Source organism: Biomphalaria glabrata, chromosome 10, assembly GCF_947242115.1.
Source record: "Biomphalaria glabrata chromosome 10, xgBioGlab47.1, whole genome shotgun sequence".
Classification (NCBI taxonomy): Eukaryota; Metazoa; Mollusca; class Gastropoda; family Planorbidae; genus Biomphalaria; species Biomphalaria glabrata.
The window spans coordinates 25,383,828-25,400,113 of record NC_074720.1 but is presented as its reverse complement, the minus strand read 5'-3'; positions in this window follow the sequence as shown (position 1 = coordinate 25,400,113).

The following is a 16,286-nucleotide window of genomic DNA, read 5'->3' as shown; positions in this document are numbered from 1 at the left end:
CCGAAAAATATTCAACTGTTGTATGCAGTTGTATGTTGTATTGAAGTGCATAAAAGTATGTGGGGTGGAGGACGTTCTATTAGAAGTGCATAAAAAGTATGTGGGGGAGGGACGTTAAAGATATGGTCCGTTCTATTAGAAGTGCATAAAAGTATGTGGGGGGGGGCGTTAAAGATATGGTCCGTTCTATTAGAAGTGCATAAAAGTATGTGGGGGGGGGCGTTAAAGGGGACGTTCTATTAGAAGTGCATAAAAGTATGTGGGGGGGGGGGACGTTCTATTAGCAATGCATAAAAGTATGTGGGGGTGGGGAACGTTAAAGATATGGTCCGATCTATTAGAAGTGCATAAAAGTATGTGGGGGGGACGTTAAAAATATGGTCAGATCTATTAGAAGTGCATAAAAGTATGTGGGGGGGACGTTAAAAATATGGTCCAATCTATTAGAAGTGCATAAAAGTATGTGGGGGGGGGACGTTAAAGATATGGTCCGTTCTATTAGAAGTGCATAAACGTATGTGGGGGGGGGTACGTTAAAGATATGTTCCGTTCTATTAGAAGTGCATAAAAGTATGTTAGGGGGGACGTTCTATTAGCAATGCATAAAAGTATGTGGGGGTGGGGAACGTTAAAGATATGGTCCGATCTATTAGAAGTGCATAAAAGTATGTGGGGGGGGGGGTTTAAAAATATGGTCCGTTCTATTAGAAGTGCATAAAAAGACCAAAAGTAAACAATACATAGACAATCATATATTTCCAAACAGCGTAAAACATTTATCAGAGATGCAAGAATTCACGGGCGAAGAGTATGTTAAATAAATGTAAGTTATACATTTTGTTCATTTCGGGTGGATATTAGGATATAACAATATGTGGGGGGGGGGGGGGGGGGGGTCAGAATAAAAAAAAAGGTTTCCGGACAAAGAGCGCCTTTCAAAAAATATCAACATCAAACTGAGAAGTTGAATAGCTGCTAATAGTTTTATGAAGTTTTCTTGTCCGTCTGTAACGTTTTTTTAAACTCAAAAACTAATAAGGTTACAAAAACAGTTTGTGGTCCGGCGTGGTCCGCTCAGGCAGGTAATAGGTAAGTTTCAATATTTTCAGAAAGAATATCAGAAACTATGAAATAAAAACTATCAACAACTACAACCCTATATCTGTCGATACAAAAAGAAGAGACCTGCTCGTGTTGAAATTAATGCTGATACTGTTGTATTTATAGTTCGACTAGCGGCTTGATACCACAGGATACGGAGATTTATTAATGTCATTGCTACATTGTTAATATTGAAATGTATAGATGTACTGATAGTTATGAAGAAAAAGTTAAATGTGAACATGAAACGGATGTTATTGAATGATTATTTTATTGATTTAATTGTTTAGTGAAAGGCCTAATTCTCATCCAAATCCTCAACTAAGTCTTTTTTCGCTTTCGTTCCGTGTTCTACCTCATGTGTTTCACATACCCACTTCGCGTGTATAATAGGTAACACTACTTATTAATTATTGTTTTAAATCATATTCGACTTATATGCATACTAAATAGATTTTTCTCATTTAAAAAAAGCAAACGTTTGCATTAATGTGTTAAAAATATGCTAAATAGTCACCTCCCTTACTATGTAGCGTCTCGTGTTTTTTTTACTATTTAAAGTTGTAAAAATGTTTTTTGTTTTTTTTTAAAAACAGCATGCATAATAGATCTTAAAAATATTTCAGAAAAAAGGAGCCGATGCATCAGAACTTTGAAAGATCTAAAATAACATAACATTGAATTTTCAATATCTTTTATAGTTTATGAGATCTAAACGGGACGGACGGACAGACCACACAAAACTAATAGCGGCTATTCCCTTTTGGGGTCCGCTAAAAAGCTTTTAGAAATCAAATTTCATCACAATTTGTAGCCTGCAAAGTTTAAGTTGCTTGTTTAACATGCGAAAGAGAACTCTTTTTTTTAATGAATAATTATGCAATCCGTAGTTGTTGTTTTTTTCCTTCATAAAAATAAAAAACTTCTTAAATAATACATTAAAAGAAAAATATATAAATAATGTTTCAAAAGAACAAAGCTTATTTAACAGGAAGAACTCTTCATATATCTCAATAATGAGATAATGCCTCCTGGATAGCAAACAAACTAATTAATTTCTAAAAATTAATTGATTGAATTTTTTTTTCATGTTTTGTTTGGTACAATAAAAGATTGTTTAAAGTTTCAACTTGATCCAAGAATGGGTTCGGGAGAAATAACGTGTACAATCATCTAAGGGGACAAACCCCTAAATATTTAGCCATATCTCTGAATTCTGAAGAGTTAATTTCCCTTGTTCTAAAAAAAATAATAACAACCAGCGATTATTTGATTGATTGGTTATTTGTGTGTGTGTGTTGATTAATGTATTGTGTTAACCAATACGTTATTGTGCAAAGTAGATGTTAGCTTTATAAAATGAGGGAAATTATTTAAGGAAAGGGAATTAATTATTTTGTATTTTAGTAACATTTTATGTTATGCAATTATATGTATCACTAATCTATGTTTTTTTTTCTTCTGTTGTATTAGCTACTAACATAATTTTATGTTATGCCTATAATTTTGTTTTAAAAAGCACATTGTATCACAACACTGTCTAGAAAAGCATGTTAACATAGCTATTAAAAGGTTATTGGCAAACAGTATCACACATAGATCTTTATAGTTCAGGATGCAAATAATTTTAAGTGTTTTCAAACAAATGTATATTGTGATAAATAAATCCACGCGTGTAGACGTTCGATAAAGCGATCTATTTAAAATGTAAACTGTCGTGGTCGGACGCATTGCTTACATCTTGTTCTAAATGGGAGCCTTCAAACTTAGAAAAGTTTTTTTGTATCCAAACACTAGCAGCTTCATACAAACACTAGCAGCTTCATACAAACACTAGCAGCTTCATACACACAGTAGCAGCTTCATACAAACACTAGCAGCTTCATACAAACACTAGCAGCTTCATCCAGTTCATCTTAAATGTGAATGTTATGCAACTCGAAATCCTGAGTAGAAGCTGTGAAGACATTCGGCCAATGTTGCCACATTCAAAAATGGGTTGAAAAGCGGTGGCTAGGATTTGCATTATTAGTCGTGGTGTAAGAAATAATGGCTACTAAGAAATAATGGCAACTAAGAAATAATGGTTACTAAGAAATAATGGTAACTATAAAATAATGGTTACTAAGAAATAATGGTAACTAAGAAATAATGGTTACTAAGAAATAATGGTTACTAAGAAATAATGGTTACTAAGAAATAATGGCAACAAAGAAATAATGGCTACTAAGAAATAATGGTAACTAAGAAATAATGGCTACTAAGAAATAATTCTAACAAAGAAATAATGGCAACTAAGAAATAATGGCTACTAAGAAATAATGGTAACTAAGTAATAATGGTAACTAAGAAATAATGACAGCTAAGAAATAATGGCAACTAAAAAATAATGGCTACTAAGAAATAATGGCAACTAAGAAATAATGGCAACTAAGAAATAATGCCAACTAAGAAATAATGGTAACTAAGAAATAATGGCAACTAAGTAATAATGGTAACTAAGAAATAATGACAGCTAAGAAATAATGGCAACTAAAAAATAATGGCTACTAAGAAATAATGGCAACTAAGAAATAATGGTAACTAAGAAATAATGGCAACTAAGAAATAATGGCAACTAAGAAATAATGGCAACTAAGAAATAATGGCTACTAAGAAATAATGGCAACTAAGAAATAATGGTAACTAAGAAATAATGGCAACTAAGAAATAATGCCAACTAAGAAATAATGGCAACTAAGAAATAATGGCTACTAAGAAATAATGGTAACTTAGAAATCATGGCAACTAAGAAATAATGGCTACTAAGAAATAATGGTAACTAAGAAATAACGGTAACTAAGAAATAATGGCAACTAAGAAATAATGGCTACTAAGAAATAATGGCTACTAAGAAATAATGGCTACTAAGAAATAATGGTAACTAAGAAATAATGGCAACTAAGAAATAATGCCAACTAAGAAATAATGGCTACTAAGAAATAATGGCTACTAAGAAATAATTCTAACTAAGAAATAATGGCAACTAAGAAATAATGGCTACTAAGAAATAATGGCTACTAAGAAATAATGGCTACTAAGAAATAATGGTAACTAAGAAATAATGGCAACTAAGAAATAATGGCAACTAAGAAATAATGCCAACTAAGAAATAATGGCAACTAAGAAATAATGGTAACTAAGAAATAATGGTAACTAAGAAATAATGGTAACTAAGAAATTATGGCTACTAATAAATAATGGCAACTAAGAAATAATGGCAACTAAGAAATAATGTAAGAAATAATGGCAACTAAGTAAAAATGGTAACTAAGAAATAATGGTAACTAAGAAATAATGGTAACTAAGAAATAACTAAGAAATAATGGTAACTAAGAAATAATGGTAACTAAGAAATAATGGTAACTAAGAAATAATGGCAACTAAGAAATAATGGCAACTAAGAAATAATGGCTACTAAGAAATAATGGCTACTAAGAAATAATGGTAACTAAGAAATAATGGCAACTAAGAAATAATGGCAACTAAGAAATAATGCCAACTAAGAAATAATGGCAACTAAGAAATAATGGTAACTAAGAAATAATAGCTACTAAGAAATAATGGTAACTAAGAAATCATGGCAACTAAGAAATAATGGCTACTAAGAAATAATGGTAACTAAGAAATAATGGTAACTAAGAAATAATGGCAACTAAGAAATATTGGCAACTAAGAAATAATGGCTACTAAGAAATAATGGCTACTAAGAATAATGGCTACTAATAAATAATGGCAACTAAGAAAAAATGGAAACTAAGAAATAATGGTAACTAAGAAATAGTGGCAACTAAGAAATAATGGCTACTAAGAAATAATGGCTACTAAGAAATAATGGCAACTAAGAAATAATGGTAACTAAGAAATAATGGCAACTAAGAAATAATGTAAGAAATAATGGCAACTAAGAAATAATGTAAGAAATAATGGCAACTAAGAAATAATGGCAACTAAGAAATAATTCTAACTAAGAAATAATGGCTACTAAGAAATAATAACAGCTAAGAAATAATGGCAACTAAGAAATAATGGCAACTAAGAAATAATGGCAACTAAGAAATAATGGCTACTAAGAAATAATGGCTACTAAGAAATAATGGCTACTAAGAAATAATGGCTACTAAGAAATAATGGCTACTAAGCGTTCACGAATGAACAATAGAAAAAAAGGGGACAAATGACTAGACGCAAGAAATATCTCCGCTGGATTATTTTGAGTTTGTTTGTTGAAGAGGCTGCTAACACAAAGGTAATGCTTGAAATGTACAGTCTGTGTGGTTGATGGTAACTCAAAGATATAAATAGCTCTTTATAAGTATTTTTGTAATAGGTCAAGGTTCGTCGTGCTAAAAATATGGAAAGCTTTGAACCTGCATTGCTTAGTCGAACAAACATCGGACCCATAGCAGGCCGCTTACGAATTGTTTGATAACAAACTCTATTTTGAACAAGTTGTCCAACTGTTGACTTGTACTAAGTCTGCTGATCACTCCATTGTTTTTATAGTCTCTTACATTTCTGCAGTTCATGGCCAATATCCCTTGTTGTTCTTTTAAATGTACAAAGTAACTCCATTTAATGAAGCAATAGTTAAATATAGAATACATTTCTTTGAATATGGTTCAGAAAATGTCTTAATATAGACTACTTCAAAATGACATAATTTGCCAAGAGACGTTCAAATAATTTGCAAATGTGTGCAGATTTGTTCGTTGATATCAACAGGTTCATTAAGTGCTCAGCTTTAAGTTTTTTTTAAATGTACATTTTAAAATTATTTTACCTGGCATCACATGAAGCACCTGTCTTCAAATATCTGACTTGTTGGTCGAAGTTTTAAAAAAATTCAAGTGCTTGTTAGTGGATTCGTTCGAGTAAAGCTTGGAGTTCCACCTCGTTATATACACATGGATTTCTAACTAGTTCATAGAAAAGTAGAGCTATTTCTAAATGGAAATAATGGGAATTTCTTTTATTTGTAGACTATGGTTATTACAAAAAAAAAATAAAAAAATTCGGGTCTGATAGAGAAATCATTTAAATTAGGGACTGAGACAAAACAAGTGCTTCGGGTCTGATCTAATGTATTCGGTCTAATAAAGAACTTGTGTATTCTGGTCTGATACAGAACTAATATCAGGTGACCGAGCCTTGCTAGGATGAATAATATATTAAGGAAGGATATATACCCTAAGTCATTTTGGGAATATTGTTGTAATTACGAAAATGAACGATCGGGTAAATACTATCAATCCGAAGAGTTGCTTTTTCGTTCTGTCAGTTCTCAATGTAATTGTACATGGCGATTAGAATAGAAAGTCCCCCAAACAGTAGGCCTATAGAAAACCCCAGCTCACGTCTTAACGTTTTACATTGCTTCTTTCGCGTAAAACTATTGGGCTGTTATAGGCTTGGAAGAAAGTCTTTGCAGTGTAACTTCTAAAATGGTTACTTTCTGACATTTAATATTGCGATTAATATATTCATTATGGCTCTGAGACATGGACACTTTACAGAAAACAACTAAGACTTCTTGAGTGCTTTCACCAAAGATGCTTGCGCTCCATCATGGACATACGGTGGCAGGACCGCACTACAAACAGCGATGTCCTTGAAAACGCCGGTATGGACAGTATAAAGGGACTTCTTATGGTCCGACAGTCACACTTTGCAGAGACGAACGTATGAGAAGTCAGTCTTTTTTTTTGGTGAGCTAAAAGGTTGGTCGACGTAACAGAGGCGCTCCACGGAAATTCTTCAGAGACCAGCTTAGGCGTCAACTTTCCTTGGCTGACATAGAAGAGAGCATCTGGTTGTATGCGGCCTCCGAACGAGACAGCTGGAGGTCTCTCACGAAGGCCGTGGGATACACATTTGAGACAAAAAGAAAATCTGCTGCCGAGGACGAACGCAGACGGCGAAAAGAAAATCTAAATCGACCACCTGCGGACAATGGTTATGCTTGCCCTGGATGTGGCAAAATATGTAGGTCACAGCTGGGGCTGCGCAGCCACGGTAAATACTGCATTCCTCACTAATCTTCGGACTCGAAGACAAGCCTTATTATTATGGCTTTAGTAAGAATCATCAAGTGATGCAAAATCTCTACGTTATAGTGTAAAACGTGCACCTAGTAACAAAGTAAAATCGCGCATTTTTTCCTAAGAGACTTAAAAACATCGCGTTAGTGTTCTAAAGAAGCGTTATTGTGAGGCATCTCTGTTACTCCGACAGCCTTTCAGCTTACTAAAATTAAAATTGCCAAAAATATGTTCGTCTCCCATACGGAATAAGTGCCCTGCAAAGCGTGGCTGTCGTATTATATGGAAGTTCATACCATTTTGCAAGAATATCTCTGTTTGTATTGCGGTCTTTGGTGAAGTCGTTCAAGAAGTCTTAGTTGCTTTCTATAAAGTACTCATATCTCAGAGCCACATAGAGGGGTTGAGAGAATCGGTGGTTGACAATGATTTTTGTAGACAGGCGGAGCGATTTATTTCGCCACACTCTCGCTTGGAGGTGTCCAAAAGCACGACTATCCCTGATCACATATCAGCCTCTATTTAAAGCAATGTGTCATTTGATACTATGCTTCCCAGATAATGTGAAGTTATCTAACACTTTAAGGGAAGTCTATGTGCGGTGATCTTTGTGCTGCGTAGGTTTTATTGGGTGACTTCTGGAACATGACTTCTGTTTTACCGAGGTTTATAGGTTAACCAAAAAAAGCAGCAGCGTGATGAAAATTCGTTTATTGCGAGCTGGATATTATCAGGGCCAGCCTTAGGCGTAGGCTGCCGCAGTGGACTCCGAAGGTTCAAAAGCCCCGCGCTGATTCTATGTGTAAATTATTAAATTAAACCATTATATTATTAAATTAAACCATTATATTATTAAATTAAACCATTATAATTTATAATAGGGTTCCCGTGGTCTCCTTGTTTTTGAAATCTCCTGAAACTCATACAAATGTCCTTAAAAAGACAAAATTATCATTTTGGGGTGTCAGTCAATATGGTAAACACCAGTCCTACGCATCTTATAAAAAAAACGGCATCGTCAGCTTTCATTTAATAAAAATGTAATGCAAATACGAATTTATTTTCTAATACAAAATCTTTATTTTCACTTATTATCCTTTTCCCCACCCTTTCTGGTCCGCGCGCAATCCATTTCACATAGGGCACCGAAAATGTTAGGGCCGGCCCTGGTTGTGCAAGTAAGGCATAGATAATGGAACAGTCAGTAGACTTCGAAGCTTAAACACATTGCAATAATTCACCAGCAAAATAATAACAAAGTAAAAGCTACCTACGGGTGTAAGCAATAGGGTTTGTTGCTGAACATAAAAATTATATATGTGTCAGACGCGAATAGCCCAATTTTATAAATTATAAGTAGAAGTATTATAATGAATATTGTATAGATCTAGATTGACTAGATTATAGATAGATCTATAGATAGATCTCTAATTTAGTAGATTAAGTATTGAGTATAGTAAACGTATTACAGTATTATTAGATCTATGTCTTATGTCTATATCTAATAATCTAATAATTAAAAAACTTTAGTCTTTATTAATATCTAGACTTTTTTCTAATAAAAACTGACTATAGGTATAGCATAGGCTAGACTCGGCAATCTAGTCTCAAGATAGAATCTATACTATTACTAGATCTATTCGATTTCATATACAGATCTAGACTAGAATTAGATTATAGATCTAAATATACTAATGGAGAGATGATATGAGGTGTTAGCTAACAGCGTTTCACAAGAAACAAACCTGGGTTTTTCTAAACTCTAATACTTGGTATGTAATAGTAAAACAGCACCTACCTAAATAAATCGTAACTAGCAATCAAAAACCTATATTTATTGTAGTATATATAGGTCTGTGGTTGTATTTTATATAGCCTTCGTAACTTCTTCTATAGAGAAATGACTTTTGTAATTTCTTTTACTGAAAATTGGGCTATTCGCGTCTGACACATATATAATTTTTATGTTCAGCAACAAACCCTATTGCTTACACCCGTAGGTAGCTTTTACTTTGTTATTATTTTGCTGGTGAATTATTGCAATGTGTTTAAGCTTCGAAGTCTACTGACTGTTCCATTATCTATGCCTTACTTGCACAACCAGGGCCGGCCCTAACATTTTCGGTGCCCTATGTGAAATGGATTGCGCGCGGACCAGAAAGGGTGGGGAAAAGGATAATAAGTGAAAATAAAGATTTTGTATTAGAAAATAAATTCGTATTTGCATTACATTTTTATTAAATGAAAGCTGACGATGCCGTTTTTTTTATAAGATGCGTAGGACTGGCGTTTACCATATTGACTGACACCCCAAAATGATAATTTTGTCTTTTTAAGGACATTTGTATGAGTTTCAGGAGATTTCAAAAACAAGGAGACCACGGGAACCCTATTATAAATTATAATGGTTTAATTTAATAATATAATGGTTTAATTTAATAATATAATGGTTTAATTTAATAATTTACACATAGAATCAGCGCGGGGCTTTTGAACCTTCGGAGTCCACTGCGGCAGCATACGCCTAAGGCTGGCCCTGATAATATCCAGCTCGCAATAAACGAATTTTCATCACGCTGCTGCTTTTTTTTGGTTAACCTATAAACCTCGGTAAAACAGAAGTCATGTTCCAGAAGTCACCCAATAAAACCTACGCAGCACAAAGATCACCGCACATAGACTTCCCTTAAAGTGTTAGATAACTTCACATTATCTGGGAAGCATAGTATCAAATGACACATTGCTTTAAATAGAGGCTGATATGTGATCAGGGATAGTCGTGCTTTTGGACACCTCCAAGCGAGAGTGTGGCGAAATAAATCGCTCCGCCTGTCTACAAAAATCATTGTCAACCACCGATTCTCTCAACCCCTCTATGTGGCTCTGAGATATGAGTACTTTATAGAAAGCAACTAAGACTTCTTGAACGACTTCACCAAAGACCGCAATACAAACAGAGATATTCTTGCAAAATGGTATGAACTTCCATATAATACGACAGCCACGCTTTGCAGGGCACTTATTCCGTATGGGAGACGAACATATTTTTGGCAATTTTAATTTTAGTAAGCTGAAAGGCTGTCGGAGTAACAGAGATGCCTCACAATAACGCTTCTTTAGAACACTAACGCGATGTTTTTAAGTCTCTTAGGAAAAAATGCGCGATTTTACTTTGTTACTAGGTGCACGTTTTACACTATAACGTAGAGATTTTGCATCACTTGATGATTCTTACTAAAGCCATAATAATAAGGCTTGTCTTCGAGTCCGAAGATTAGTGAGGAATGCAGTATTTACCGTGGCTGCGCAGCCCCAGCTGTGACCTACATATTTTGCCACATCCAGGGCAAGCATAACCATTGTCCGCAGGTGGTCGATTTAGATTTTCTTTTCGCCGTCTGCGTTCGTCCTCGGCAGCAGATTTTCTTTTTGTCTCAAATGTGTATCCCACGGCCTTCGTGAGAGACCTCCAGCTGTCTCGTTCGGAGGCCGCATACAACCAGATGCTCTCTTCTATGTCAGCCAAGGAAAGTTGACGCCTAAGCTGGTCTCTGAAGAATTTCCGTGGAGCGCCTCTGTTACGTCGACCAACCTTTTAGCTCACCAAAAAAAAAGACTGACTTCTCATACGTTCGTCTCTGCAAAGCGTGACTGTCGGACCATAAGAAGTCCCTTTATACTGTCCATACCGGCGTTTTCAAGGACATCGCTGTTTGTAGTGCGGTCCTGCCACCGTATGTCCATGATGGAGCGCAAGCATCTTTGGTGAAAGCACTCAAGAAGTCTTAGTTGTTTTCTGTAAAGTGTCCATGTCTCAGAGCCATAATGAATATATTAATCGCAATATTAAATGTCAGAAAGTAACCATTTTAGAAGTTACACTGCAAAGACTTTCTTCCAAGCCTATAACAGCCCAATAGTTTTACGCGAAAGAAGCAATGTAAAACGTTATGACGTGCGGTGTGGTTTTCTATAGGCCTACTGTTGGGGGGGACTTTCTATTCTAATCGCCATGTACAATTACATTGAAAACTGACAGAACGAAAAAGAAACTCTTCGGATAATAGTCTTTACCCGATCGCTTAAGAGTATAGGATTGAGATTTCTTGGGTGTATTGTGTGTGTGTGTGTGTACTATATAAATATATATATCACCTATCCATTAGTTTGTTGGACCGTTGGGCACCATACAAACTATGTTGACCGTCTTTCTCCATTCCTCTCTGTCTTTTGCCTTGGATTGAATCTTTTCAATCATACAGGTCTTTCCATCGCTTTCTCTCTCTGCCTCTTCTTCTTTTAATCCTCTCGCCGGTTCTGTGAAGGAAGGCCCTGGTGACCTAGTGATATAGCCATAGATTTTTAGTTTGCGTTTCTTGACATTAGTTAGTAGGTCATCGTGGGGTCCAATCGCTTTATTAATCCTGTTTCTAAACTATTTGTTTGTGATGTTTGTGTGTTTTACTGGCAAATGCGTTTTCAGGCGAAGTATGAAAGGATTCTCCTTATTCTACTTTGACTAGGCATTCTATAGAATGAATAGACCTGCGTCAGGCTCAATAGAAAATGTCTTATTTAGACAGATATTGATATAAATAAGACGACTGTGCCCATGCTGCACTACGAATGGTAATACACACAATCTAATTTCGTTACGTTTCTTCAAACTAATCGACAGTGACACATTAAAAGATGCAGAATTATAGTGCACGAGTACAACTGTCTGTAGGTAAGAACAACAGAGGATTAAAGTCATTCATAATACTCTTGAAGGCTGCGCATTATTTTAAAATATTTTTGTTAGTTGTTTTTTTCTCAACTACAAATATAATTTCAATAAAATAATTTTCCAATAATTTCTTCTTAATTTTAAAAATCTGCCGATAAAGTAAAGAATAAAGTGTCATCTACCACAAGTTCTGTTTGTACAAGTTCTGTTTGTAAAATTGTTTATTGCATTTCCCAACTTTTTCTTGGTCTTTGCTTCTAAGAAATTTTCTTTTATTTAGAAAATATGTTGTGAGATCCACTGAAACTTACCAGACACTCATAGGAAGACAAAAATCAGACAGACATTGCTTGACAAAGGATTACAGAAAATAAATACCAGACAAAGTGAACGTTTTAAGCTTTCAAAGTATTCAAGACAATGTCTAGTTTGATTCTTGTAGACATTCGAGATTTTGTTTTTATATTTGTGTGTGTGTGTACTACTTCTCAATTCGTTGTTGATTGTTCAGGTAATTAGAGAATGAAATACAAGTCAATTTCAGCCAAGCGCTTGCGCATATAAAAAGTACGTGCTTAAAACCAATGACCAAATCTCTGGACTTGTTCCTCGGAGTAATGAGTGTCGTGATGGTCAATAGAAAGTAAGATTTGAAGAGTACACACAAGAACATTTGACTCAGTGAGAGAATGAGGGCTAACTGGCCAAAGCATAAGGTGTTCAAATTAATGATTAAAGAAAATAAATAGATGAATAAATAATAAATTACATTAATATATTATTTGGCTGGTAGATTTTATAAATATAAGCTGAAACTCTCTCTCCAAAGCAGAATGAGACAAATCGATCTTTCTTGTGTGTATTAGTCATCCATTTGACAATGCCGAAGTAATAAATAGTTGATCACATACAAAACGTATTTTCTTTTCTTTTTAAAACGCTCTGTCCGTCTGTCCGGGGTAAAACGTTTATACCCGTTCTTTCTCTCACATCCAATCTCGGATCAAGCTGAAACTTTACACAAGTATTTCAAATATTGATTTCAAAATAAGAATCCATTAAAAGAAAATTAGTTCATTAACTATTGGTAATTAATTATTTTGTTAGGTATTGAGCATGGGAAAGAAATCAAAATTGACAGATGTTGTGTTATAAGTTGAATAAGTCCCCATTGAGGATGTTTGACGTACAGAGTTGTATGCATTTAAAAAGCGATCACGGTAATATTCACCGTTGTTCCTTCCCCCCCCCCTTTTTTTTTTTTCAACTGGTCTAGATAAGTGATAGGAAAGCAATGAGAAAGCTCTAAAAGCAACTGGTCTAGATAAGTGATAGGAAAGCAATGAGAAAGCTCTAAAAGCAACTGGTCTAGATAAGTGATAGGAAAGCAATGAGAAAGCTCTAAAAGCAACTGGTCTAGATAAGTGATAGGAAAGCAATGAGAAAGCTCTAAAAGCATAAAATTGCGTTTTAAACGAAATAAATTTGTTAAAATATTTCTAATCGCACAGATTTATTATTGTTATTCTAGATCTATTACAAATTTAATTTCACGACTGATCCAAACTAATTCATAAAATTATACTTAGCAGGCCTAGAAGCATTATTTTTTTAAAGTATTTTTTTGATTTTTTTTTCTTGTTTTACAATTCAGCTTACATCTTCATAGAAACCGGAACCTGGAGCCTGTATACAGATCTCGAAAACGGCGATTTTCCTAGAAATTGGACACTTGGTGTTTTTTTTTTATTTTTTATTTTATTTTTTAGTAAAGGATGGCTAGTTGTTTTGTTTTCTTGCTAACATATCACTAACTTCATCAAAGTTAATCTCTCTAACGATTTCGTTTTCAATAGACAGATATGTAAAGCATCAAACTCTGTTCCTTTGAATTGTTAACTTCAATTTTGAAATTTTCAACATGAAGCCACAGATTTGCAGTTGGTAAGAAATTTTTTTTTAGAGTTTTAGAGGATTAAATATCTATACCAAGTGACTTGTGCGGAAATTTTTTATTTTAAGTAAGGAGTATTCGCGCAACATGTCTACCTCACTCTCTCGCCTCTCTCTCAAGGCCATCCTTTTCCAGAAGCAAGATTGTGTCAAGACATCCAGTGCCGAGTTTAGGTGAAGCGGATGACCAGAGACTTTCTCTGTGTCCACACACTCTTTAACATCAATAAAACGGCCCGTATTATAACGCTATTGTATAAATAACTTTGGGCACATAAATCACTTTCAATTAATGTTTAAACTGCTTCAAATACACAACATCAAGAATAATAAATCTTAATTACTTATAATATAAAGTTGTTGTTTTTTTCTAAATATCATTTTCCGAAAACAATTATGTTTTGGGTGAGACCTTTAAATTATTTTTATTCTAAATACATGCAGCTTTTCTCAAGCTGTGGAGCGCAGTTTACTATACAGTACAGTTTTTAGTTGAAATTAAATTTAAATTGCTACAAACGTTATGTAACAAGTTCCCTTCAATCAGCCATTTTAATATGTATCCACCAAACCAATTCTACCCATTTTGTGAGCATTAAAATGGTCAATACCCAAGAGCTTTGAACTGTTGTCCAGTTGAGGTCTTAAGCTGACCAAAACAACCTAGAAATCAGATCCATTATTTTATTTTTTTTTGGGGGGGACGATTTTGTTCCAAACTTTTGGCACCAAGCTATACTGCACTGTTCCTTCATTGTAGACTTACACATAGCCTTACTATTTTAACAAAAGGAAAATTCAATATTTCAATGACTATATTATATCAATATAATATCAATACAAGCAAACAATAATGTATCACTATGAATGTTATATCTTATCTTATATAAGACGTTACTTCAAAAAAGAAGATGATTACGTCCTACGCGTCATGCATTCAGTCATGCATATTAACCAATGACTTAAATTCTGCCAAGTCACTGGTTTTCCTGGCTAGCTCAGGCAACCCATCCCATGCTCTAATAGCACTAGGGAAGAAGGAGTATTTGTACAAATTTGTCCTAGCATATGGGACGAGGAATGTGCCTTTATCCCTTGTGTCTTTCAGAGTATTTTATTAAATTTTGTTTTTGTATTTGAAGATTATGGTTCAGTGTTTTATGTATAATTCCTACTTTACTTTTGAGTCTTCTGTCCTGAAGGTTTTCTTAATTTAGTGATTTTACTAAAGGTGTTACTCTAGTTAAATGTGAATATTCGTTTGTTATGAATCTCACTGCTCTATTTTGTGTCTGTTCCAGTTTCTTAATGTTTTCTTGAGTTGAGGGGTTCCAAATGGAGGATGCATATTCTATTATTGGCCTAACCAAGGTTAAATAACATTTTAGTTTTATGTTCTTATTTGATTTATAGAAATTTCTTTTAATAAACCTTAATGCTTTGTTTGATTTTTTTTATAGTTTCATCAATATGTGGATTCCATGACAGTTTTTCATTTATTATAACACCTAGGTATTTTGCGTTTTTAGTCTGTGTTACTGGTTTGCCATGAATAAGATAAGTGGAATTAATTTGTTTTAGTTTTTTGTTACTGATATTTTTCTGGGTGGAAAGACATGCTCCAATTTGATTCCCATTTCTGTAATTCATCTAATTCTCTTTGTAAAATATCTGTGTCTTGTGTTGTTTTTATTGTTCTATATATTATGCAATCGTCTGCAAATAATCTGACTTTTGTTCCTGAGGTAATGCAATTTGGTAAATCATTTATGTAAATTAAAAATAGTAGTGGACCTAAGACTTCCTTGAGGTACACCTGAGTTTACTGTTATCGGTGTTGATTTAGAGCCATTTATTATTACAGTTTGTTATCTCCCTATCAGAAAATCTTTAATCCACTGATGCCGAAATATTTTAATTTTTTAAGCAAACTATGGTGCTTAACTTTGTCAAAAGCCTTGAAAAAAATCAAGTAAGATAGCATCTATTTGTTCGCTATTATCTAAACCTTTTGAAAAGTCATCAATTAGTCCTATTAGTTGTGTTTCACATGATTTATATTTCCTAAAGCCATGTTGGTATGGGGTGAGGACATTATGTTTGTCTAAGTGGTTTATGATGTTGCTACATATTATGTGTTCTAGGATTTTACATGTGATGCTGGTAAGTGATACTGGACTGTAGTTTCCTGGGTCAGATTTTTCTCCTTTTTTAAATAGGGGGGTGACATTAGCTTCTTTCCAGTCCTTTGGTACTCTCCCCTGGTTAAGCGATGCCTGAAAGAGTATTTTGAACACTGGGGCTATCTCATTGCTTAGTTCTTTGAGTAATCTAGCTGGAATTGGATCATTTAATTTTGTCTTAATTTATTAAATAAGGAACACATTTATTTCACTCACTAAAGTAAACATGTCAAATAAATG